This window comes from Pezoporus occidentalis, unplaced genomic scaffold (assembly GCF_034315485.1).
Source record: "Pezoporus occidentalis ecotype Australia unplaced genomic scaffold, CSIRO_AGI_Poc_V1 ctg224, whole genome shotgun sequence".
NCBI lineage: Eukaryota > Metazoa > Chordata > Aves > Psittaciformes > Psittacidae > Pezoporus > Pezoporus occidentalis.
In genome coordinates, this window is record NW_026914117.1 from 1,003,099 (window position 1) to 1,030,267 (window position 27,169).

At 40.2% G+C, this 27,169-nt stretch overlaps 1 protein-coding gene and 1 long non-coding RNA gene across 4 annotated transcripts in view; one reads left to right on the top strand and one right to left on the bottom strand.

The window, feature by feature from the left end:
• Nucleotides 1–449: 449 nt before the first annotated feature.
• Nucleotides 450–26,245, bottom strand: LOC134164771 (uncharacterized). Of its 2 annotated transcripts, none has more exons than XR_009965251.1 (3): nucleotides 26,062–26,244; nucleotides 24,352–24,479; nucleotides 450–545 (listed from the first exon to the last, which is right to left on the bottom strand). It is a non-coding gene; the product is annotated as an uncharacterized LOC134164771 (long non-coding RNA). The 2 variants fall into 2 exon arrangements; XR_009965252.1 differs by lacking the exon at nucleotides 450–545 and adding an exon at nucleotides 22,447–22,549 and having other exon boundaries at nucleotides 26,062–26,245.
• Nucleotides 25,089–27,169, top strand: part of UGT8 (UDP glycosyltransferase 8) — a 45,461-nt gene continuing 43,380 nt past the window's right edge. Inside the window, exon 1 of one of the 2 annotated variants that reach the window (XM_062620886.1) lies at nucleotides 25,089–25,495. The gene's annotated coding sequence lies outside the window, so the exon portion shown is untranslated. The remainder of the gene's footprint in view (nucleotides 25,496–27,169) is intronic. The other variant, XM_062620885.1, reaches the window with a different exon arrangement.

Below are 27,169 nucleotides of genomic sequence, written 5' to 3' on the forward strand. Positions count from 1 at the left end.
AGAATTTCTCACAAATGTCCTTCAATTGCTGATCCTTTTTGGAAGCAGTCAAAAATCCAAAAGTTATCCTTAACCACTCCAGACCTACAAGCTACATATATCAATAAAGCATGATCTATAAATTTGGTTTACATCCTTACATCAAACCTTCTCTGCCAAAACAGAAGTTTTGGCATTCAAACCTGAAATCTACCATGTGATTTTTCACAATGATGACAAGATAGTGCAGTATTACATGAATTAATTTCATGCTAGAATCCTTAGAGTAAACACAGGCAGAAAAGCTGCAGTTGTGCTAAGAGTCATGGCACCTGCTGATACAACCAATGACATCTGTCATTTTCATCAGGCTACTCATTCAAACGACCACTAACATTCAAAAGAAGCAGGAGCATGGCAAACCTCTCAGTCACTACTTTTAGAGGAATGCCAAAATTTTAAACACTGGATACAAGTAACATCAATGTTTTATTACCAATATCTATTTTTTCATCTTTAAACCAGATTTACAAATAGTGCTGTCTCAAAAACTCCCAGAAGTAGATCTGAAAAGGGAAAGCCACACAACAGAGAACTGAAATGCTGTTTGTTACATATGAGATGTGAGAGAACATCCCTTAGGGACTTATTCGGCTCTACAGTGGCAACACCTACCAACGTACAGTTTATGAATAGCCAAATTTAGTCTACACCTTTGAAACTGTAGTTTTACTTGCTTAGTTTCAACAGCTGAAAATCCTGAATAGGGCAGGGTAACTGAGCTATTCAGAGGTTTGTATTAAAAACAAGTCTCCAAAAACCACTGTAGCCTTTACAAATAGAGCTTCAGAAGCCTTGCTGAGGTAAACGGAGATCGATTTTCTTTACCACCTCTTATCTTCCTCTGCTTACCTACCTATCTTTAGTGTTAACGATTCATCTAAGTCTTAGCTTAAACCACAGACACCAAACTGGCCCTCAGACTTCTCAGCAGCAGTAGTTAAGGAACACGGTGGCCAGAAGTCATAGATGTCCCCGCTCTGCTGGTGAACACAGCAGCAGAGTAACAGGTTCTGACACTGGACATGCAGAGGCTCTGGAAGGAGGTAGAATTATTCCAGTGGGAATTCTGACCATGCAGAGAATGTGCTCAGTCTTGCCAAGGATATTGCACAGCAGTAGCAGGGTAATTATGTTTTTTTTTCTAAGTGACATTTTGGTGGCTTTTAAATAAGATTTTTTAACAACTGTCAGGAATTCGCACCGAATCAACATCTATTCCCAGACTGGTAATAATACTTCAAACTTACTTTCCAAGTCTGTTACTCTTTTAAGAGATATACAGGCAAGTTACCAAACTTGACCCTAAAGATACGTAATACCTTAATTACAAAGGTACCTGGTCATAAAGAAAGCAGATAAGAATCTATTTTTTGGGGGGAGAACTAGGAGATGTGAGGGGTTTTTTTGTTTCTTTTTTTTTTTAAACTCATCTAACATGAAAGTTATCTTACAATTTTAACAGTCACTTTGTTTCACAAATAATTTTTATTGTGCATACATTCTTTTAATGCATCCAGAGTATTGAGACTATAGAACTAGAATCTGTTCTTAGAAAACTGTGTGACATGTATAACAGTCATGCTAAAGTAAATGTTGGGAGGGAGGTTCAATAGGTGGCTGCAGATGGGATACGTTTTTCTCCGGTGCTGCATTACCCTGGACTTGTTGAAAGTTTCTCACAGCAGAATATGAAGAACTATCTGCACTCTGCGCCCTTAAGAAGGGAAGGAGTAGGGCAGTGTGAGACCCTTGAGTTCTTTTTATTACTTTGGAGCACAGAGGACCATATGGACTTGCCCATGAATCTCCTAGTCCAAATATTTCAAGAGACAGACTTTTGTTCATCGCTTGAAATATTTGTATAGACAGATATACAAGATACAATACTGTGTTAACACACTGTTAACTTCTATAACCCTCTATTCTTTCCAACAAAAGACAAAGCACCATCAGTTTAGGGTCTGCGCAAGTGTGAAGTACTTCCTTTACTGAATGTGCAAAATCGGTTCTTTGAACTTTGCAAATTTGTTGTATGTGGCAGAGATGTCTACTACATAAGAAGCAATGTGAGCATGAAATCATGAAACCAGGCACCTGAGGCAGCAGTATCACAATACTCTTTATACAAAAAGCTTCACTAATGAAAATTAAACAACAGTCTTCATTATCTACCACCAGCTTGGCTAAATAGCACTTTCTGGGGTTTTCCTTGTCCTAACAACAACACCGATTATTTCCTATGGGCATGAATGGTCACCTTTCCTTGACAATTTATATAACAGAGTTTTCATATTTAATACTATGCAATAACCATAAAACAGATTTGGAACAATCAATATAAAAAATATTTTATTAAAAAAATGGGCAAAAGCAACCCAGAATCCCACCTGCAATTCTCAGCATAACCCTTTTAATAAAATGGTAAGATCTATACAAGCCAAAGCTGCGAAAGATAAATTTGAAACACCAGAAATCTGACTAAATTCTAAAAGGCTGAGAGCATTGCCATGAAAGGTAAGAAATTGGTACAGACTCTGACTTTAAAGGAAAGGGTGAGGACATCCTAGGAGTGTATGTCCGTAACTTGCATTAAAACTCAGTATGTTCCCTATTACGTATGCTCTTTGGATGCTGTCACAAATCAGAGTAGCAAGTATATACCTAATAACATACCAAGGGATTATGGGTTCATATAATGTTTTTTTTTGTTATTTCAAAGCATTATTACTTACCAACTTTATAGCCACATCTCTAAGATCTCAATGATAGAAAAAACCTAACATGTAAAGGTCCCTTCCAACACAAACTATTCTATGATTCTGTGAAATGTCAGTAGGTATTATTTATGTTCATAGAGTTGTGTTCTTTGCTCAATAACCTTTCATTGAACAGGTATAAACACTACATAATTAATCTATACAGCCATAGATAGTGTGAAATCAAGGATTCTCAAAGTCCTGTCTGGGAGGACCAGTACTGTGTAAATGGAAAGCAGGCTTTTAACAGCTCACATGACTGGTTAATGAGTGACATTACACAATGTAAGCTGTTTGTAAAACCTTGAAAAGTGTAACTTCCTGGTATCCAGTATGGAGTGAACAGCATTTAATGGCATAGTGAACTCAGAGACAAGGAAGGGATACAACAGAAGTGTTTAAAACTAATATAAAAAAATAAAAATATCCCATTCAAATAGAAAAATATTAAAAAATTGTACAAAATGGGCAGGGTTTTAAATTTCAAGTGCATGTTGGATTATTAGATTCTCATGATTATTCTTTAGACTCCTAGACAATGTATACAATTTATATTAACAGGAAGCACAGGTAGAATTAAGGAAAGAGAAAGCTTATAGAGCTCCACGGACAAAAGCAAGTAAGGAGTTATTGGCACTGCCCTGACATCAGCCCTCTTCCTGAAAGGAGCAATTTCATTTGTTCATGTGATAAGCATCACAAAAAAGTGTTTCTCTGTAAATATACAAAGTAACTTTGAAAGAGACTTTGGAACGATTAAAATACAAAACATACCAAAAAGTGAAAGAAAGCTGTATCTTGATTTTGAATTAGATTAGAATGATATCTTCCAAACAGCACTTTAAAGGTCTCATGTAGTCAACAAAATCAATGGCCAAGTTTTCCACACATCTCGTCTCTCTTGGGATGCATCTGACCTGTGGAGCAAGTTGATGACTGCTCTTAAACTCTGCAGTTCTGCTCTCCTTGCTGTTCAGCTGTCTGCTCTAGAACTGTGCCCATGTTCCTTGTTCTTCTTTCAGCAGAGAGTGGGGTGTTACACACGCTGGTATGCCCTCTGGGCCTGTCCTGAGGTACACACAGATATGGCCAAAGGATGCCCCCACAGTCAGACTGCCTGAATACTGTTCCAGGTTTCCCCACTGTCACAACATCTTCTCAGAAACTCAGGATTCTGCCCTTTAAAGATTAAGAGGTCAAACTATTGATTTACAGATTCAGAAAGGTGAAATAATTTAACTGGAAGTTCCTAGCTCTAGTACTATTTTAACTATGAATAATGGTTAAGTCACATTTACCTGTGCTAATGCATCTATTTATTATAGCTATGTCAGACAGCCAGACCTTAAAGCATTAAAGCCTAACTAATTTGGTCCTTCCATGTCACAGGTCATGAATCATTAACAGAATCACAGAACAGCTGAAGTTGGAAAGGACCTCTCTGTTATACTCTTGACACCTTCTGAGGGTACTTTGCGTCACTCTCTCCAGTATGCCCATGCCGCTCTAGACACAGTACTGCAAGTGTGGCCTCACCAGTCCTTAACACATTGGAAAAAGCTGCTACAAAGGCAGTAACAGCCCTGCACAGGAAATGTGTAAAACAAAGTCAACTTTTCTTAAGGCATTCCAGGACAGAGAGGCTTTTCTAATACCACAGAAGGTTACCATTGTCTGGCTTAAGTTAATAGATGATTCTTGGACATACTCCTGACACAGATTTTAAATACAGTTAAAACCAAATTGTTCCTTATCTGTACAGTTCAACAGAGAAAGTCTGAAGTAATACTGTCACATAAAGTATCTTCCTAATAAAAAAACTTTTAAACCTCTTGATTTTTTCATTTGGTCACTTTATGCTTTAAACAAACAAATCCCATTTAGTAGTTAGAATATGAAGTACTTGCATCATCTACAACAATTTGATGCACTATCACTTTTTGGGGGGGAGGCAGGAGGAGGAGAGTAAGTACCATTCTTATGTGAGATACTCTCAAAAAATAAATTGCTGAAGCAGTTTCTAAAATTATTTTATAGACTACAGTTTTGCAGAGAGGTGAACCAAAAACTCAATATAAAACCAGTGAGGCTAATTAAGCACTGTGAACAAGGCACTTATGACACAGAATTTCAGTCTCACCTGAAAAACCCTGATACGGACCATATACTTCTCTTACAAAAGATTGGATGACTAAGCTAGTGGTGGCACACTGGGAACACAGTCTCTGCCACAGCTAGCCTGATTTATCACGTTACTCCAATTACCTTGACTTACTGTTAGGATCTCTTTTCTGTTGTGGAAACTTCAGGCAGCCTCAAGTTTGGCAGACTTTAATGAGTAAGAGAGTACTAACTCAATACATAATTAAACTTCCAAGTCCAGTGCTTTTTAAAAACATCTGTAGCAAAGCACAATGGATATACACTGGGAATATGTAATGCGAGTGATTCTCACACATCATCAGGTTAATTTCTTATGAATCAAAGCACTTTGCCTTACAGAAGTTCTTTAGCATTCTCACAAACCACCATTTTCAGATTTTACTTAAGTCAGTGAAAGTAAAAATTTGTACATACTGAATTCTACAATAATCCCAGTAACTAAAACCCAGTAATTTGAAGGTTATGCCCACCTACTGTTTTACTTCTACTGACAGAACCACATTCTCCCAGCTGTTTTATGCTCTTCTGGCAAGGCAAAGCAGCCTTTTACCTGCCTTCTCTACCAGATGAAGTAAAAACTTTGCTTCACAAAAATGAAAGACAGGTAGAGAGAATGGGTTGATTTGTCCTGATCTTGTCACATCAGGTATACCTCTAAAGCTCCATTTGATGTAAAATGCTGTTAAGAATATTACATTTCCCAATGTGATTTAAAGTGCCCCCTCATGCAATATTTTGTTCTATAACACTTTTATTACATATATATGTTCAACATAGAGCATTATTTGAGATACAGTCATTTATTAACAGCCAAGATATGATGATTCATACTCATCCCATGGTAAGACTTAGCATGCATCTAAGCTTCACTCAGTCTTTGAAGGCATTCAGTAAGCAGGAAGGCCCCTTAGATTATCAGTGGAACAGCAGAGATTTAAAAAGTTGGATGTAGCACACACATTAAAATAAAGTCCAAGAGTTATTCTATTATACTCAGTGTTTGTGAAGTAGTAATATAAAAGGACAGTGCACTCACATTCTGAGCCAAAATTCAGAAAGTACCCTCTTCTAAGATGTTACTTTTGGAATACTCTGCTTTATCAGAGGTCCTCAGCTCACTACTACTATCTTTTCAGGGCGTATCTCAAAAGACAGACAGCAGTCAGCCTCCTGTGCCAAGGAAGGTAAGAAAGGTGTTATTTTTTCCCAGGGAAAACATGCTAGGAAACAATATTTTTTGAAAGCTTCCTGTAACTTCTTATAGATGACTTAAATGACTGTGATGGAGCTGAGATGGTCTGTGGCATTTGTCTATGCATCCCATTTTGATGCATAATCTATACCTATACACCCCTCACACTCCCCAGAAAACCATTCTCTCCTGGAAAGAAATTATGCATATGTTACAAAACTTCCCCCATCCCTGCTGAAGTACTCACAAAGAATAAATAGTGAATCTTTGACTTCTGCTCTTCAAGTTCTCACAATGTTTTGTCACATACACAAACGGCTTCCAAAGTATACTTGGGAATCAGTGATCCACATGTAGGCAAAACCTAATGCCTCTTAAACTGATGATGCTTTAGCTAGATATGCATCTAGCATAAATGCTTATCAGTGCACTGACATTTACAGAGCGGTCTGGGGGAGAATCTACCCCAGTCACTGTAAAGAGATTAAGATGGCATTGATTGCCAAAGCAAATACCATGCTAAGACACGATGAAGTGATTTTTGCCTAAAAGTAAGCATGTCAAGCATGAAGATCAAGAAGAGAATTTCCTTTACCAAGCATTTGTTGTTATACCATTAATAAAGGGAATTGCAATATTTGTTCAAATCCCTTCTTGGGATTTGAAGTGAGTTTTTCTATACAGATGACTGACAGACTAAATGACTTGGAGGGTTATTTAAAACCCGGAGAAAGTTATATGGTACCCAGAGCCTGATATCCTTGAATACTGTACAGGAAATCTGAATGCTCAGCATGGCTCACATCACATGAGCTTGTTACTGTAAGATTCCTTACACAGTATCACATAACAACTCTTTCCTTCCTCTGTCAAGTCTAAGAGCTAATGTTTAAAACTATGGATGATAAGTAGGTTTGTCCTTGTGGAGAGAGCCAGAGTTAAGCCTGTATTTAAGGCATACTGAGGTCATTTGGGTATCTCACAAAGAAAAACTCCCCCTCAGTTTCATGGTTCTATGCTCAAATTGTCACCCTAGTTTCACCAGAATGTTTCAGAATGAAGGGGGGAGAAAGGCTATATATTTGGATCACCTCTCAGTTAAGAATTCCTTCTTGAATATATATACATGTATCATAATACTTACATATATGAATTAGCTATAATTTGCATCTGACAGAGGAATCATAAGTAGAAAAGTTAGAATAGAATCAAGTAAGGCAAGATGGGTAGAACTGCAAGAATAGTAAAGAAAAAAAAGCAGAACAAATAAAGAGCAAGTGGCACAGATATCTTGGGTATAACAGAAAGAGAAAATAGCACAGAAACGGACACCCCACCCCCCACCCCCCCCCCACCCCCCCGGGGACAATGCTTAGCATTTGAGAGTTCTACTTAATATGTTTCTGTAAATGTATTTCACAGTGTTGCCCTCCCATCTTATCTTTCTTAAGGAGGAGAATAGATGAAGATATTTTCCTTATTTATACCACGATATGACCAACAACTCTAACTAAAGTGAGTCTGAAAAACAATGTGAAAAATCATAAAAAAACTTGTAAATGTGCATATACATATATAAACACATGCAAACATCTCATGCCAAAGGCATAATGAGCACAGACCTACAACTTAATTGGAGAATGACATGCTGGAAACACTGTAATGTATAGTCTTACATCCATAAATCCATTTCAGAGTTCTCTTTCTAAAATTACTGCAAGGAAGTGTCTACAATACACACAATAAACATACAGTATTCATTGGCCAAGTTTCAGTAGACTTTATGGTCACTATATTTTCTACAGAGCTACACCAGGAGTGAAAGGCTTTTTAATACCCTTCTTGTGTTGTTTCACAAGAAGGGTGATGCTACTGTCAGTCCATAACTGGAAGTGACAAACCTTTTGTACTAGACAGAGGACACACATTTCAGGTTCATAATGAAGCCGCCTTCTTTACATTCCATTGCTATCCAGCAAAGACCTGATAGATATTCTTGTCCGTTACCACTGCTTTAAAGGTTGCTTAGAACTGTAGTGAAACTACATAGTAGAACTTCTAAGTCAATATCAGAATACCACATAGAACCATAGAATGTATGATTCTATGAATTAAAATTTATCGGACTGTCAGCGGGCAAACTGAGCACATACATTCATTCGCACAAATACAGCCTAGGCCCAGACGATTTACAGGTTTTTCCTCTGTGGTTAGGAGCTTTAAAGATATTAGTCCAAGAGTCTTTGTCTGTTTTGTAACAGTCTTTAAAAAAAAAAAAAAACCAAAACATTAGACAAACCACGTTAATGATAAATAATGCAAGAGTTAGATTTCCATTTCCTGCACTTAGAAAGTTTAATGTCCTAGCAAAACTTGCAACATCCTTTTAAAGGGCAGTAAACTACTATTATGCAGAGACTTGTTTGGGTGCCCCTAACTGATTGTATTTAATTGTGCTGGGCACCATATACAACTCGCTAGGCACAGGAGAGAAAGGAGTACTACTGTCTGCAAATGTTTCCAGCTAAGAAGCAGCAGGCACCTGCTGTGCAACAGTCTCATCACTGACACTTGAGAGACAGACAACAATACTTTCTTATTGTTTGCACTACTTACTCAACTCCACACAGATGGTTTGATCACCACAAGCTATAACCACATATTATACATCAGAAGTCACAGGTGGCAGAAATTCAGTTTCATGTGTGCTTAGTATGCAACTTAACAGCATTTCAGCAACTGCCTACAATTCACAGCTGTAGTTCACTACGCAATCACCACATTAATCATTACACTCACACACTGTCACATGGATGCCTTAAAGTTTGTGTGCTAATTCGCACCTGATTATAATTTGGAACCAAGTTTTTGAGGGTTATTTCTAATCAACACTAATGCATCATGGGTTACAAAAGACTTTGAGTCACGATTGCTATCATGTCCTTACTCCTCACACATTGTAAAGACACTGTTTCATTATCTGCTTTGCTGACTTGACCTTTTGCCTCTGTCCCACCTGTTCCAGCAAGAAAGGAGTGATCTTTTCTGATGGCTAAGCCAAGAATTAAGATCTGGTGATAGCTCAAAGTTTCATGCTGTGAGGATACACCCTGTTTTATGACTTAAGGAAACATTTATGAGATTTTTGTCCCACAGCAGATAGAAAATGGGCTGTTAGTAATGTTACATGCCTTGAAAATAGGTAGCAAGAGAAAGTGCACCACTGTGCTTTACTCAAACCAAAGGAGGTACCTACAGCTGTGCCTCACATCTGTGCCTGGATATATATATATAGACATATATATATATATATATATATCAACATAACTTTAAAGTATTATGGCAGAACTCAGTGAAGTCTTTATGCTAATAATGAATCCTATGTGTAAGTTAACATATATATATATGTATCTTCATGTCATACCATGTTGTAACAAAGAGCAGTGATAGTTAAGCATTAAACTGAGGAGTGTTGGCTCCCTACATTTTAAACGCACAGTTTACGTGCAGAGTACAAAACCAAAATAGACAGGATTTCAAACCCCTTTCTATTTAAAGAAGCTCAAGCTCATATTTTCCTCTCCAAATGCTAAAATAAGCAGCTCATACCATACTGTAGGCCAAGTCTGTCATGATTTTTCTGTTAAGATGTTGCACTTACGTATTGGCATACTTGCTGATCATCAGAAAACACTTTTTCCTTGATATTTTTAAGGAAGCTCTGGTACTCCATAATATGGTGACAATGAGAAGGTAGTGTTATCCTGGGAGGGAGAGAGAGATTTTCAACCACCATTTTCAAGGAAGTACTTGATCCAGGCAAGACAGCAAGGGGTAACCCCATCTGTTCATCATTGCATCATTGTGGTTATTAATGACAATGAAACTTAGCTGTTCATAAGCATTGCTTTTTTTTTTGTTTTGTTTTGTTAGGAACCCCCTATTTTTTTTTTTTTTTGTATTTAAGCAGCCAAAAAATAATATTGCTCATTTCATTGGGCTGCATGTATTTGAGTTTTGTTCAGTAATCAGAATAAATAAATTATTTGTGCAGACATAATGATGTTAATACTGTTGAAACCAGGCTGTCCTATGGATACAATATGACAAATTATTTGATGGCTTGTCCTGGCATCTCTATGAACTCTCCACACATAAACACCCTTCTATTTAGCTGTTTTTAATGCCCTGACTTCACATTCATATATTCCATAATTTATTATTCACATAGTTCCTTACTTCCTGGTTCTTGGTCATTTCTATCCTTCTATCCTATAGAACTTGTTGCTTTCACAATAGGTGGCAGAAGCCATCTCTCCTGAACTTTCATGTTTGTCCTTGTTTCACATACTGCTTCTCAGCTGTGCACACATTGTTCCTTGAAAGCCATCCCTCTGAGGTGTGTCTTTTTACAGTGGAGATCACAATATCCTTGTGTCCTATTTACTATTTCATTGTACCAAAAATAAACCTAAATCACTCAAAAAATCCAAACAGTTGACAAAACAGAAGCTCTCCTCTGTCTAGCCTTAATGCACACTACCCTGCTTCTAGAGCAGACACATGGTTCCACTGGTACAGATCCACCTGCTTATCTGACTATAATACAGCAATCATTTTATATAGAATCATAGATCACTTCTTAGTGTTCATTATATTTGACAAAAAAATCCAAATCAAAAAGGCAACACAGGGATGCAGCCAGTTAGTTTCCAAGTATGAACTAGGCTGGAGAGCAATCTGAGGAAATGCTCCTGAGCATTATTTTCAGCAAAGGAAAACGAGAACAGACACATTTACCACAAAAAGCAAGTACTGAAGCAGACACAATACCCTAACTCCTTTATCTCCTTGCGAGTTCTGACCACTAGATGGTGCTTTCAAGAAGAATCAAACTGCAAGAGTCTAAATACCAGCCAAGGTCAACATGCGACTATGGAGAGAAAAAAGTACGACAAATCAAACTAGATGCACATCTCACACACCATTAAACTACTAAACGTAAGTTTCTGCTATGACGAGGCCACAATGCGGCCACAACGGGGTTCTATGACACAGAAAGGAAGCCTTAACACACACTGTCATCACAACAGGGACCTGACCAACCACAAAGTATTAATAAATATTCCTAGTTCTTAACTGTTTTGAACAAACAATACTGGGACATGGAGAGAAGAAAATAAACTAGTGCAGTCTCTCAGCAAGTGGATGTATCCCACTGAAAGTGACCTCAAGCCATCTCAGTTACCACCTGTCATATTCTGTCTGATACTGGATCATCATGCTGAGCAGTCTTGGAAAACAGAGGAAAAAGCTGACATTTGTCCTTGTGAACAGTTAAGAGAGATTTGCTGGTTATTTTCATCATTCAGAGCCTCATCAAACCAACAGTATGAAAAGCTTGGCAACTGCTTTTGGAATGATGCGGCAATAATATTTTTAAAAAACATCTAATATTGCTGTGCAGATATAGAACTCAGCTGGTTGGAAGCTTCAAGTCGTATTGCTTCATGTAGTGCTTTAATCAGGTAATGAATAGAACACAGCACAGAAAAAAAATATAATTTTAATTTCAGCCTTTGCACAGTCGTACTGTTTGTTTAAGCCTATTCAACTGAGATTCCTTGCACTATACACCCCGGATGCATTCCATTTGAAACAATGGCATATTTGAGGGAAGTACCTCTCACAAAGAGGTACTGATGAACCAGAAATCAGAGTCTGGACAAATGACCATTTTTCTATAAACACAGCTCTATTGTTTCAGCTTTTCTTCTCCGATGGGATAAATATTTCATTATTCAAAGCACTGGCTGAAAAGCAAACGACACATCCCCCTTCTGCCAACAGTCTTTCCCCTGTACTCTAGAGAAATGCAACTCAATGGTTTACATGACTCCACCCTTGCAATATTTGTAATTTATTTTTTTTTACTTGTATCTTGTCCACAAATGAATTACTGTGGAGTTAAAAAAAAAAAACCAACCCCAAAATAGTTACCTGCTTCTCTGTGACTTAGATCCATGAAAGCCCAAGCCTGTTAACATGTATACAGTGATTTCTGTGACCATTTGCCCACCGCACGATAATTCCAGTTCACTCTTTCCATTTGCCTCACCTCCACTTCTGGTCATGCCCTGCTACTAGCAATGCCTAATCCTAATCAGTCAATGCATTGCAACCACCAGTTCTGTCTTTTGTCTTTTTTTTTAATTCCATCCCTCAAACCACATCCTCTGCAATAAGACTCACAAATACTCAAATCCAGATCTGACAGTTCTGTAATGTATTTTGGTACATTCCTCCATTCACAGCACACAAACCCAGAAATCTCAGCTCATAATCATGTATGGGGCTAAAAAAAAAAAAAAAAAGCAAACCCATAACAACAACTCTCACCACAGAGAAAGGAAAAATTACATTATCTGCAAAGTGATCCAGCTTTGCTATACCTTACCAATGAAAGAACCAACCTTTCAAAATTGCTGGTAGAACTACAGGGTAAAAGGAGAGATTACTCGTTGAATGACAGATTGTTCTTCCCTAAACATACACTTTTGATTGGCTACTGTTCAGTCATTCATACTAGATTAATAAGGTAATGGGACAAATGAAAGTGTAACAGGTCACTGCTCCAAACATCATGATCCTCTTGCATATATTTAACAAAGTCTTGGAATGAAACTAAGTAAACTCAATTTCCCTTAGCAAAATGTTCAATATATCAATCAAGGTTCCCAAGAGGGCTTTAATATAAATGCACATTGTGAGAGACACTTAATAGCTTCAATTAAATCACTAAAGGTTCACCAAAGGACAAGGTGCTGCAAAGTAAGAGCATTCCTATGAGGGGGAAACCACAGGAAACATAGCATTACACAGCATCAACACAGGGCAGAGGAGCTAGAAGATTTCTGTACTGAGAAATGGTGTGGCTGCTCTCCCCTGCATCACGAGTTAGGGCCAACACATCTATGTTGGCAAGTACCTTTCCATGCTACTATTCCTGTCCAATTTTGATTTCCCTGCTAGTTCATAAGCACAGAAAGGGTTACATAATAATAGACTGTTTCTAAGCAGAGATGCCTGTATGGGGTGGAAAATGAATTCTTCTCTTGTTACTCTTTTCATTCCAAGCAAAACAAAACAGTGCTCAGATCTGGGTTCTAGACCTTGAAAGACTTCATATTGAAAATGTAAGCCTTCAGTGCATTCAAATTAATACATTTAGATCATCTTATTCTCTAAGGAAGGAACAGAAAATGTATGCTTGTAACTTCTTGAGATGACAAAAAAAAAAGAGAAAAAAAGATATAAACTACATTGTTCTAGCAGTTTACCAAAATAAAAAATTAAGGTAATTCAGCCACAGCATCTGGCTAGGATTGTTGATTATGTGATTACAACAGTGTTTAAGCGTAAAGTTATAGGAAAATAACTGCCATTTGAAGAAAACCTTAGTTATCAATCAGTGCAGGAAATGTAGAGTCATGCTTATTAAGTGATTTATGAAATTCTCCATAGGTCATAGGTACAAAGTATACTGCTCCATACCTAGACAACAACATTTGGGAAAGACAGTTGAAAGAAAATAAACTGAGAGGATTAATACAAGACAGATTTTCCTTTCAGAAGGACAAAGGAAGATAAGATACATGTAAAATAAAAGCAGACAAAACACTTATTTTAAAAGGAGAAATAAGACATGCCAAAAATGCAAAATATTAGTTATTTTCTGCAATTGTTTAAAATTAATTTTCTACAGTTAGTTTGTATAAAATATCAGCATCAGTGTTATATTATACTTGTTTAAAAATTACTACCTTGTTCTACTTAATAGTCTTAATTAAAATAAGACTATTTTACTGCCTTTAGACATGCTGTTCAGAATTACATCAACAAGATTAAATGCATGAAAAGTTCAAAGGTTAGTGCATGTGATATTCATTAAAAATCCATGTGCGATTACTCATTTGAGACCTTTGGCCTGAAATAAAAATAGTAAGTCTGCCATCAGTACAGAAAAGGAAAACACCAATGGATTTCTAGTACCTACAGTGGTCTCTAGAACAGTTTTTGATGGTGGGATTGCAAAGTATGGATGCATTTCTTAGATGTGAGTGGAAGAAGAGTCACACACTATGATGCCTTGAGCACAAAGAAAGAGAAACTGATGTTTGGTGAAAGATTAAAAAAAAGGTTTCTGCAGCATTCAGAAGGGAGTTTAACAGCATATTGCTATTACCTGGGCTATTTAAAAGCAAGAAAGACAGCAAATAGTTCTCAAGGCATGCACACAGTTTAAATAAGGACAAGGAAATTCTGTGAAGATACCCATCACTGTAGAAGCTGAAGAACAAAAGGAAATAACTTCCTGGAAAGATTACTTCCCCAAATGAAACACAAACATGTCCTCCCATTTTTAAAATGGTGGATGGTGGTGATTTCAGTACTACATTTTAAAAGTGTATCATCATGTTTGCAGAATGAAACACAAAGATACACAAATGAGGAACTTGTTTGGAGTATCTGGCATGAGGATGTGGCGGTGGCTACCCGAACAGAGGGAAACAACTCCTTGGTATGTGGTAGGTACATACAGCAATTTTGGCGTGCTTCCCATAATACCCAGCACAAGAGTTATAATAAGATTAACAGGCATTGCTAGCGAAGGCCACAGCTATCAAAAGGAATTTAATACTAGAATTTACTGATGTACCGAAGTACTGCAGAGTTGTTGAGATAGGCTCAACACCTTTGAAACACCATATTCTCTCCATGCTCTATGGACTTGCATCAGTGGCCATACTTTTATTACTTTACCAGTTTTGATTAATCATGCTGTTGGGCTGCTGTTTCATATCAGTTGCTGGAGATTACCTCCCCTGCCTTTCTTAGCTCTGTATACAAGCAAAGCAGTGTGTTTACACTAAACAGTCACCTAGCACTGGAGCTTGAACTCAGGATCTTTGCAAATGTCCTAAAAAGAAGGCTAAAGAGCCCTGTGGGGGTTGTTTTGGGGTCTGGGGGGTTTTGGGGTGTGGGTTCGTTGTTTTTGTTTTTTTTTTTTCTTCCCCTCTCCTCCTCTCTCAGGTCCTACAAGCCTCTAATCAGCAATTTACAATTCAAAGGGACCTCCTTTGGGGTTGAATCTGCTATCCTACTATTACAGGAAGTCTGTCCTACAATGTTTTTCATAGACTTACCAAGCTCATCTTAAAACAGGAGTACTTTAATGACAAATGGAAAACTCACAAAAGATTATACACATTATTAGTTTACCAAGTAAAGCCTATAAACATGCATCTAGAGCACCACCCAACGAGACAGAAAACACATCTTCAGACATGGAAGGAAGGATGGACATAAATTATTTTCTGCAGACTCTTAATGCTGCTTAGCAAATGTCTTCAGATTACTGCTTAGTGTCCTCTTGACTACAAAGACACAACAACACTGAGCCTAAATGGCTTATTCATCTTACCTTACCTCTGGCAAGAGGAAGAGAGGAAAAAAAAAAAAAGCCAAAACCCCACCAAAAAGAAAGAAGGAAAAAAGAAAACTACCCACCTACATGAAACAGGAAACGAGGAACTCCCTTTAAAAGAGATTAGTAACTGTTTTGTCAAGCTTTTGCCACTCTATAATTAAGGTTATGAATACTCTTTTAATAACCATTTGTAAAACAGAGAACTGAACACACACAGACATATACACTCACCACACCCCTGTCAATGATCCCAGTATCTAATGGCCAGCTAGATCTCAGTTCAATTAACTACTTCCTTGAGTCCCTGTTGAGGTTCAATGTGCTAGCTCTATTCATTACTCTTGCCTTTCAGATGAGGTAAGAAGAACAAACACGATGCACAGAGTTTTCTCTGGTGTTTTGTTTTTTCTTTTAGGTGTGGTTAAGACCTCACTTATTAATGAGAAATGTTGCAAGAACCAAATATAGTAAGATAGCGTTGGAGTAATACATTTACTTGCTTTGTTCCCCCCCCCTTCCCCTTTCAGTCAAACAGCAATGTGTTTTAGTAGCGTATCCACCATTAATGACTTTATTTACAGTCACACACTACTAACCTTTCTGCTTATACAGGAAAACTGCATAAACCACAGTTTACTGTCATGTATGATTTAAGTTATAACTGTATCTGCAAGGCTAATCAGTAATTCCTAATGTCACTTATCAAGGAAATACAAAAAAAGTACATTCAGGCATCTTGTTGGATTTACTCTCTGAAGTCAAATTTTGAACTCAGTATTTGTTACAACATGTAGATAAAATGGACCAAAAGAGTGTTGGTTGGTTCTCATAAATAATCTTGCACTGGTTAGGTATAAAACTAGTACTAGCCCCAAGCTTTGCTAAGTATTTAAAAGATATTTATTTTTCCGTTTTTAAATAAGACTTTACTGTAGTAGAATTTTGTAATTGCTTCTTCATGTCTAACAAACTAACCAAATTAAGCAAGCCATATCAGGTAATTGACTTTTGATACTTTAAAATGACAAAAGACTGTCACCAATATCTGTTACATGTTGTCTTCTTCAATCTTGAGGAGATAGAACTGTAGCCCTTATCTCTTTTATGAGGGATAAGGATAGTAATGAATGGTATTATTTGTACACTATTTAGAAACCAGCAAAAATTAGCTTACACTTGTAGATTAAAAAAAAAAAAAAAAAGTAACTAAACCCATAATCTTTTAATCAAGTTAAATCCATTATACAACTCAGGTTGGTCAGAGATGTAACAATCATGTGGCAGTTGAACCTCCATCTGAATTATAGCAATGTCTTTTCAGTTCTAATTTCAACCCCAAAGTATTAAAGAAAACGTAACTGAAAAGAGCGGTTTATGGGTGGAAACAATAATAATAAATACAACCTTGTGTATGGGTTTTCATGTACAGATTTTTTTATATACTTAATGACCTTTCCACTGAAATTGAAAGCATTTTTGTCAAAATGTGAACAGAAATATACACCTTGCTATTTCTACATTTATTGTCAACAGCATGACAAGGAAGTGGTTATTACACAATTCAAGAAGTGACCAAATGTGCAATGCCAGAAGAATGGTATTAGAACTTGAGAACAATACAGAGACTTGCACAGGTTTGGAACTGACTTCAGGGAATCATAGCTAAGATAGAACAAACAAATTAACAAAAAGCCACCAGAAAAGGTAACATTAACCCTTACTCAATCAATAAATATCTACATCACACCTAGCACTTCTTGCATGCTTATTACAGTCAACCTAACATCCATACTCTCTTAAGACTTTAAAATGCTCAAACATAGATTAATTTTCAAGAGCTGAATCTTCCAAGCTCTTCTGGAAAAGCAGCTGACCTTTATTGCTTTTATTACCACAGAAATTACAGAGGCAGGCTTTTTCAGCAGCAGAGTCAAAAGGGAGTGAGCAGCTTTGTGGGCAACAAGTCATCACTAAAGGTATGGATTTATCCTGTAACTACCCAAATACAGTAACTATACATCTTGGGGGAGTATAGGGGAACTGATTATAGGAAGTGGCTGAATTGTCTCTGAAGAGTATTTTCTTTTCCCATTGTCAGAAGCTGAATAGTGGCCTAGGGGAACTTTGTTTGTCCATATGGTATTTCTTGTGCTGAGGGCTCACTACTACAGAGCATACAAACTCATAAATTGAGGGATTTCTTGTCAGTTTTGTACCAATTTAAACAGAGTCCTGTAAATGAGACTGTAGTTGCAAAACCTAAAGACTCTTTTTTTGTTTTCTTATTGTTAATATATGGAGGTACATCTTTCTTGTGTTTATGGGGATCTGTGAACAAGGATACAAGACATGGCAAGCAGATCCAGAAGAGACGGCTGTCTGGTAACACTGCAGTAAATTAGAGAATATATTGCAGATTATTAGTTCCATCTGGCATGTTGGTAAGGCAACAGAACTAAAAACCTTATTTAGGCTGCTTATGATCTCATACCATTTAACAAGCAAAATGAGCCAACACCATCTTAGATAAGTTATAAGGAAGGTGATGCTTCTAGTCTTGAAGTATATGTATATGTAGTCAAAACAGTCAAGGCAGTAGGAAAAAAAAACACTTAAGGAACTGTATGTGAATCATCATGATCTAGAAATTTACTGGAGAAATTCCGCTCTCTTTTGCCAACAGACCCAAACAAACCAGGAGTAAAGCACAAGGGACAGAAATGTCAATTTAACTTACATACATTGTTCAGTCCAATTAACCAAACTTGAAGGAACATAAATCTGTAATTAACAATGTAATATTTCTAGATTCTTATGAGCATGACAAAAACTCTAGTGGGAAGAAAGCACAAAAGGAAACAGTGCTCTGCAGCTGCTGCAATTTTGCCTTTATCCAACAGAATCAAGTTCTAAATCCCTCAGAGAAACAATTCATGTCAAGATGCATTTCTTGTTCCTTAGTAAAAATAACTTCAATGACACTGGCACCCAACTTAAAAGTAAATGAAAGAAATTCCTCTCTAGGAAAATAATATGAAGGTGCCCCTTTGGACAATAGTAACAGTTTATTAAAAAACACTTCTGAAGTGTTCATTAGCCCTGTAAAATGCTAATAAAATTAAAAAATACGTCATATTTATAGCATTTTGTGACTTTTTATTATTTTATTTTAATCTAATTTCCATATCACAATTTTGAATTCCAAGATTCTGGAATTTTTGCAATGCAGTATTTCTGTGTTGTTTCGGAATTTACAAGAGTACAAAAATTCCATGTTTCAGTATTGTGTTATATACCTTATACCTTAGACTTATAATAATAGCTTAATTAATAATTGATACCTTATATTTATGCTGATAGCTGTAAGTATGTAAGTAACAAATAGAACAAAGAGTTAAACACAGAAAAAAACCCAAATCAAGTGTGCATTAAGCACACTTTTTGTTCTGAAAACAATCTACAGGTTACTTGCTTCTCTTCAATGATGAACTATATGAACAACACTATATTGTTTATTGAAATAAAAAGGCAATAAAAGATTGGGGCTGTCATGTACAAGACACTGATATTCCGGAGTAAATACTACTTTATCTGCCAAGACACTAATTTGAGTCTCCAGGAGTGCCTAGTATTTCTGAGAGATGTTAAATTGCAACAAGTTGAAACTTGGTATTACAAACTAATAACCACATCACACAAGTTAATAATTCTGGTTTGAATTACTTTGGAAAATTATTGTGATAGGGAATGTTTGAAGGTTTCACCCCCAACTGCGCTTTATGTCCATATTGGTAGGAGGCTTGCCAGACTGGTCAAGGATGCTTTAAACTAGATGTGTTGGGGGAGGGGGGCATCATTCCATCCCAACACACCCAGTCAGTTGCCAACACCTATAATAAATGCTTGGAGCAATGTAGGGATATTCCAGCCGCTCCAGCAATGAGCTGGCTTCAGTTGGAGCTCAGCTCAGATGCCTCTATACAAACGCCCATAGGATGGGAAACAAGGAATTAGAGACGTGTGCACATCTACAGGGATATGATATAATAGGCATCACAGAAACATGGTGGGATTGCTCCTATTACTGGAGTGTTGGAATGGAAGGTTACAGGCTCTTTAGAAAAGACAGGCCTGGCAGGTGGGGAGGGGGAGTTGCCCTTTATGTTACGGATAGGCTGGAGAGTATGGAACTCTGTCTGGGGACAGGTGAGCAGTCCACAGAGAGTTTGTGGGTCAGGGTTAAAGGGAGAACAGCTATGGGAGACATTACTGTGGGGATCTGTTACAGACCACCTGATCAAGGAGAACCTGCAGATGAAGCACTCTACAGACAGATAGGAACAGCCTCATGCTCGCAGGCCCTTGTTCTCATGGGGGACTTCAACCACCCTGATGTTGGAGCGATGGTATGGCCCAGTACAAGCAATCCAGGAGGTTCCTCAATTGTGTGGAAGACAACTTCCTTCTGCAAGTAATAGAGGAGCCGACAAGGAGAGGTGCCATGCTTGACCTCGTGCTCACCAACAGGGAAGGGCTCGTTGGAAATGTGATGCTCCAGGGCAGCCTTGGTTGCAGCGATCATGAGATGGTCGAATTCGAGATCCTCAGGACAGTGAGAAGAGCGTGCAGCAAGCTCACTGCCCTGGACTTCAAAAGAGCAGCCTTTGGCCTCTTCAGCAACCTGCTTAGTAAGGTTCCATGGGATATAGCCCTAGAGGGCAAGGGGGCCCAAGACTGTTGGTTGTTATTCAAGGATCACCTACTACAAGGTCAGGAGTGTTGCATCCCAACTAGAAGGAAGTGCAGCAGGAGGCCCAGGAGACCTCCTTGGATGGATAAGGAGCTCCTGAGGATAATTCAAATAAAAAAAGAGGCTTACAAAAGGTGGAAGCAAGGACAGGTGGCCTGGGAAGAGTACAGGGATGTTGTCTGGGAAGCTAGGGACCAGGTTAGGAAAGCTAAGGCCCAGTTAGAATTAAACTTGGCTAGGGATGTTAAGAATAATAGGAAGGGATTCTATAGGTATATCGCAAATAAAAGACAGACTAGGGAAAACGTAGGCCCCCTCTGGAAGCTATGAGGAGAACTGGCTATGCTGGATTTGGAGAAGGCTGAGGTTCTGAATGACTTCTTTGCCTCAGTCTTCACTGGCAAATGCTCTGACCACACCACCTGAGCCCTGTAAGGCAGACACAGGGACCGTGAGAATGAAGACCCTAGGCCCACTGTAGCAGAGGATATGATTCCAGACCATTCGAACCTGAATGTACACAAGTCCATGGGACCTGATGAAATCCATCTGTGGGTCCTGAAGGAGCTGGCAAACGAAGTTGCTAAGACACTGGCCATCATATTTGAAAAATCATGGCAGTCAGGTGAAGTTCCCGAAGACTGGAAAAAGGGAAATATAACCCCCATTTTCAAGAAGAGGAAAAAGGGTGACCTGGGGAATTACAGAGCAGTCAGTCTCACCTCTGTGCCTGGCAAAATCTTGGAGCAGATTCTCCTGGAAGGCATGCTAAGGCACATGAAAAACAACAAGGTGCTTGGTGACAGCCAGCATGGCTTCACTAAGGGGAAATCCTGCCTGACCAATTTGGTGGCTTTCTATGGTGGGATTACGGAATTGATGGACAGGGGTAGAGCAGTTGACGTCATCTACCTGGACTTGTGCAAAGTGTTTGACACTATCCCTCAGGACATCCTTGTCTCTAAATTGGAGAGACATCAATTTGATAGATGGACCACTCAGTGGATAAAGAACTGGCTGGATGGCCGCACGCAAAGAGTTGTGGTCAATGGCTCAATGTCTGGCTGGAGACCAGTAATGAGTGATGTCTCTCAGGGATCAGTGTTGGGACTGGTCATGTTCAACATCTTTGTCGGTGACATGGACAGTGGGATTGAGTGTACCCTCAGCAAGTTTGCCGATGACACCAAGCTGTGTGGTTCGGTTGATACCCTGGAGGGAAGGAATGCCATCCAGAGGGACCTCGACATGCTTGTGAGGTGGGCTGATGCCAACCTCATGAAGTTTAACCATGCCAAGTGCAAGGTCCTACACCTGGGTCAGAGCAATCCCAGGCACAGCTACAGGTTGGGTAGAGAAGAGATTCAGAGCAGCCCTGCAGAGAAGGACTTGGGGGTGTTGGTCAATGAGAAAATGAACATGAGCCTAAGTGCGCGTTTGCAGCCCAGAAAGCCAAAAGTATCCTGGGCTGCATCAAAAGGAGCATGACCAGTAGGTCACCCCTTTTAAGCTGCTCTCGTAAGATCTCACTTGGAGTATTGTGTACAGTTCTGGTGTCCTCAACACAAAAAAGACATGAAACTGTTGGAACAAGCCCAGAGCAGGGCCATGAGGATGATCAGGGGGCTGGAGCACCTCCTGTATGAAGATAGGCTGAGAAAGTTGGGGATGTTCAGCCTGGAGAAGAGAGGGCTGCGTGGAGACCTCATAGCAGCCTTCCAGTATCTGAAAAGGGGCTATAGAGATGCTGGGGATGGAGTATTCATTAGGGACTGTAGTGATAGGGCAAGGGGTAACTGGTTAAAACTTAAACAGGGGAAGTTTAGATTGGATATAAGGAAGAAATTCTTTCCTGTTAGGGTGGTGAGGCACTGGAATGGGTTGCCCAGGGGAGTTGTGAATGCTCCATCCCTGGCGGTGTTTAAGGCCAAGCTGGAAAGAGCCTTGGGTGTCATGGTTTAGTGGGAGGTGTCCCTGTCCATGGCAGGGGGTTGGAACTAGATGATTTTACGGTCCTTTCCAACCCTAACTATTCTATGATTCTATGACACTGAAGGAAAGACAATCAACATTTAGTATATTTGGAATCTTCTATACCAGGAAACCACTGAAGAGATATCCAAGTACAGTCACTATTTGAAGTTGCTTTTCCTGGACTAGTCAAAGAAAAGGAAATCATTACAGGATTAGCTCAGGAAATAGTAAACTGAGATTATACTAAGTGTTCCTGTTTGAAGATTCTCTTCCAATCCAAAAGTCACTCACTCAGAGAACAGGTGCTATGGTAACATTAGATACCATGTATATCAGTATTACCCTCAAATGAAAAAAAAGCATCTTTGAAAGAAAACCAGATTTTTTTAAATACAAATTTATATGCATATCTGGAGTTTGAAATACAAACAATTTTGCAATAGCATGTAATCATAACAGGCGAAGACAGTACAATACCATGTACTTTGAGTTGAAACATTTTCACTAAAGTAAGATCACTGCATCAAGCTGCAATGCAATCACTAACTTTGAATACACTAATTTTCAATAAAATGATTTGACCTGTGCCAGTCTGCTGAAGAGAGGAAACTGGGAAAGCAGAACGTTAATAAAATCCGGCAACTTTCACTTGCTGACTAGAGAGGTAGAAGGTGTGGGGATGAATAAAAAAGCGCCTGGAAGTAAAAATCTCTCCTGCATTGCTAGTAAATAGCATACAGTAATTAAATTTAAAATACTACCACCATATGAAAATGTCTCACCATGAGACATTTTTCAGTACAACATTCCATGAAAACTCTCAAATCAATTTTTTACCTAGGTCTTCTAAGTAATTTTCATAAAATTCCCCAGGTCATTGCACCAGTTGCTACTTTTCAGCATTGCTACTTCCACAGTAAGAACAGCTTTACTAAAGCTGCTACTCAAGAAACAAGAACAATCCTCATAAATATGGAGGGGATTCCAACATATCTCAGAGAAATGTAAACAAAATCTAAATTTGGTTCAAATCAGACTTAAGCCTACTGTGAACCTAAGAACGGCTCTGGTTTATTTGGAATTTACTAAAACAGTTATCAGCAGGTACTTTAGATATGCAAAGGAGCCAAATTTATCCAACTTACTGTTTTCAATTGGCTTTACAGTTTAAAATTTCTTTTGCCTGGAAGTAACTAAAACTTTCAACACAACAGTGGTTCTGTATGCTTGATTCTGGGACATTTAAGTTCAGAACCTCATTTTTAGAAGCTCAATACTTACCTCAAAGCCAGAGGCCACTATTACTTTGTGGGATTTGAGTATCACTCACTAAACCCTAACACCTCATTTAATGTTAACTAGATCTCATACAGGTCACATGATTTGAGGAACTTTAATGATTTGTTTTATATGCAAGAAACAGAAGAACTTTTAAAAGGCTCTATAATGAATGTCATGAGAAGTTCTATATTCCAAATAAATTTGATTAGCTTGAATGAAAGTTTCATATTTTTTTCAAGCCATCTTTACTAGAATGGAGATTAATTTAGAGCTTACATTCAGTTTTCTTAACATGCATTTCATTACCTTTCTTGTTTTGCCTGATGAAACCTAAACCTTCACTTTTATTGAAGGAGTAACATGATCTGTTAAATCAGTAAGGCTACCCAAAACTTCTTTTTCCTTAAAGTTCAATGAAAAAAGCATTTACCTTGGTAGGTCCATAAAACACTTTTGAATCTGTAACTTAAGCAGCACAAGTGTTGCAATTTTAAAAAGTGTGTGGCAGACAGTGAGACAAATCTTGTTCTTTCAAATAACTTTATTAATAACCTGACAGCTATGAAATTACACTTTTACTATATAACAACGGGGGGGACAGGACGGGACGGACGGACACACACGGACACAGGACGACACCAGAACAAAAAAAGAAACCCACCCCACATCCAAACCACACACACAAAACTAATTGAAGAATTACCCTTAGTACCTGAGTTTCCTCAGCGAATGGCTTAGAAGGCTACTGTAGATCTTTCCCAAGATCACAGAGGTCTGGAAATACAGGACCATTACACCCCTTTTAGGTCAACCTTCCCCAAGCACTGTTTCCTGCAGAAGGAGGAAATAAAGGATGGTGTATCACTCAAGTACCCAGCACTAATTAGACAACTGCACTTAGGTCTAACGAAAGACGTGGGGATGTGGGGGAAAAAAGGCTTAGGAAGCTTTTATCGTATGCTTTGTTTTTAACCAAAACCAACTGAAAATGAAAAAAGACGACCAACATTAGGGCACGGTTCTGTCGAGATACTCCTCGTGGTTACGACAAGCTATGATTACGATTTACTCAGGGTGTTGGCTTGCCCCTCGTCAATCCTCCGCGCTTTTCAAAGCTCACTTCAAGGCACGAATGACAGCGTGCTCCGCTGCGGTAGAGCACGGAAGCGGTCCGCGAAGCCAGCCAGAAACACGGCGACACGGAGCGGCCGTCGCTAACACGGCCACGGCCGCTCCCTCGGAGGCAGGGCCTGCCCGTCTGGCGGAGCCTCCCGCGGCCGGGCTAATTGGTGGAGCGCGTACAGAGGCGGGCACAGGGAACCTGCCCCGCCGGGAGCTCCTCACCGTCCTAGGGGCCGAGGCAGTGCATGGGGCTGGAGGGCGCCTGGGGACCGGGACGGCAGCAGTCCGCGCTGGGAAGGGCCAGGGGAGCCTTTCCTCGTCTAGCCGAGGGACCCTAGGGCAGCATCGCTGCTGAGGGGGAAGGACAGCAGAGCCTGTGTATGCGGGCGGCGGGGTGCCGGGGCGACAGCGCAGCGGAGAGGGGCGGGGGCAAAGTGATGAGAAGTTGAGGGAGGACGGAGCGAGGGTGCCCTCCCGGCCCAGCCCCGGAGCAGGTGAAGCAGAGCCTGGGCGGAGGCGACAGGCGGGCCCGGCGCCGCAGCGGAGGGGCTTCGGCAGAAGCAGGGCCTCGGGCCGGGCCAAACGGAGCCACGCAGTCCCCGCGCCCACTCGACTGAAGGAAGAGTGCGGCAAGCGGAGCTCCGAGTCCCCGCGAGCGGCTGCCTCCGGTCTTCGGCTCGTTACCAAAGGGAGAGGCGCGGAGAAACGGCGCTGAAGGGAGAGCGGTGAGGGAGGCGGGGAGTATCCCTCGGGGACAGTGGGAGGACGGTCAGGAAGGAGGGCCAGAGGGTCCCGGCTCCGGCGACACGCTCTGAAGTGGCGACGCTGGTGGGGGACGGATGGTCGCTGTCCGGGCGGGATGGAGGTCGGCTGTCGTTTCACCTTGATGGTTTATTGAGTTTCCCCTTTCCTTCTGCTTTCTTTTCTTCCTCTTTTCCTCCCTCCCATAACGCAAGACGGGGCGCCTTGCATCACCCCTTGGCGGAGGGTCTGGAGGAAAGGGGGGGGGGGGAGGAGGGAGAGCAATAGCAGGGAGGAGGAGGGGAGCAGGAAGAGCTGTAAACTGATCAGAAAGAAGCCGCAGGGGAGCGGGAGGCTGTGGCAATGCGATGTCCCTGAGCAAGGGGACGGCGTGAACTGAGAGTGCGGGAGGGGGAGGTCCGTGTCCTTGCGGGGGTGCTGACGGGCGCCAGAAAAAAGCGCCTTCCCCTGAGGAGAGCTTGGGCTGCTGCTGAGGGGGGTCGGGGCTGGCGGGGGCGCAACCGCCCGTTGTAAGAGGTTTTCATCGTACCAGCACGGCACCTGTGCGAGGTGAGCGGCAGTCAGGCGGTCTCTTTGGCCGGCCGCCCTCCGGTGCCGCAGCGGGGAGAGACGCCGGGGGGGTGCAGGGTGCCCGCTCTCCTCCTTGAGGAAGTTGATGGCCGTGAGGGGAGCCGTTGGCGCGCGCGCGCGTTACCTGGCGGTCTGAAGGAGCCGGCGGGGGGCGGTGTGTGGGGACACCGGCTGCGGCTCTACCTCAGCCGGGAGATGCGCCGCTGCCCGTCTGCGGGGTGACTTGGCCCTTGGTATCGCCATGAGGCGCTGTCGCCGACAGTCGCCCCGAAGTGGTGTTAAGTTGAGCAGCTACACTGTTGTGGGTCCTTAGTAAACGTTTTATCATCCGGGTGCGAACTTGAAGGCGTTGGTTTGAGGGACCTCCCTGTGAGTATTTTGTCTGGACGCCTCTGGCGTGTGCTCTTTCTGTGAATGTTACCTTAGTTTTGGTCAAAACTTCCTTGCCTTCGAAGGAAGGGCATGGCATAACTGGTGCCGTGCCTCTCTTGTGGGTTTTAAAAGATGTAAAATGGTTAAGCACAAACTTTTCTAGCAATACGTCAATAAAGTTGTGGTATTTAGAAGATAGCATTTAATATCTATCTCTTTTATGACTTGTCAGTACTAAATCGAGTATGTAAGCTCTGGAATGATAAGAAAACAGTGAAAAATAGCCTGTTTAGCATGCTTATCAGAGTTGCCAGGGTGAGCAGCAGTGGGTAACTTTAATAGCAGGCATCCTTGAAGGTCTCGCCCCTCCCCAAAGCAAACACTTCGAAAGTAGTATTTTTCTGGGGGGGGATAATTCCCATACTTTAACCAGTTTGTAGATATTTATTCTAAAATCGTCTTGGTTGAGTCTCCCATCCGAAGCTGCCTACTTCTCCAAGCAGTTCTAACACAAGGTCACTTACATAATTTAACTGAGCTAGTTTTATAGCACCAACACAACATAGTGTACAATTAACCTTTACTTCACACTTTCTTGTTTTTGTTCTTTTGTTTCAGTCATCAGTCTAGGCTGAACACCACTGCAGTGGCTGCTCTTCCAAAACTACTAATCAGTTCATCCTGAAGTCTTAGAC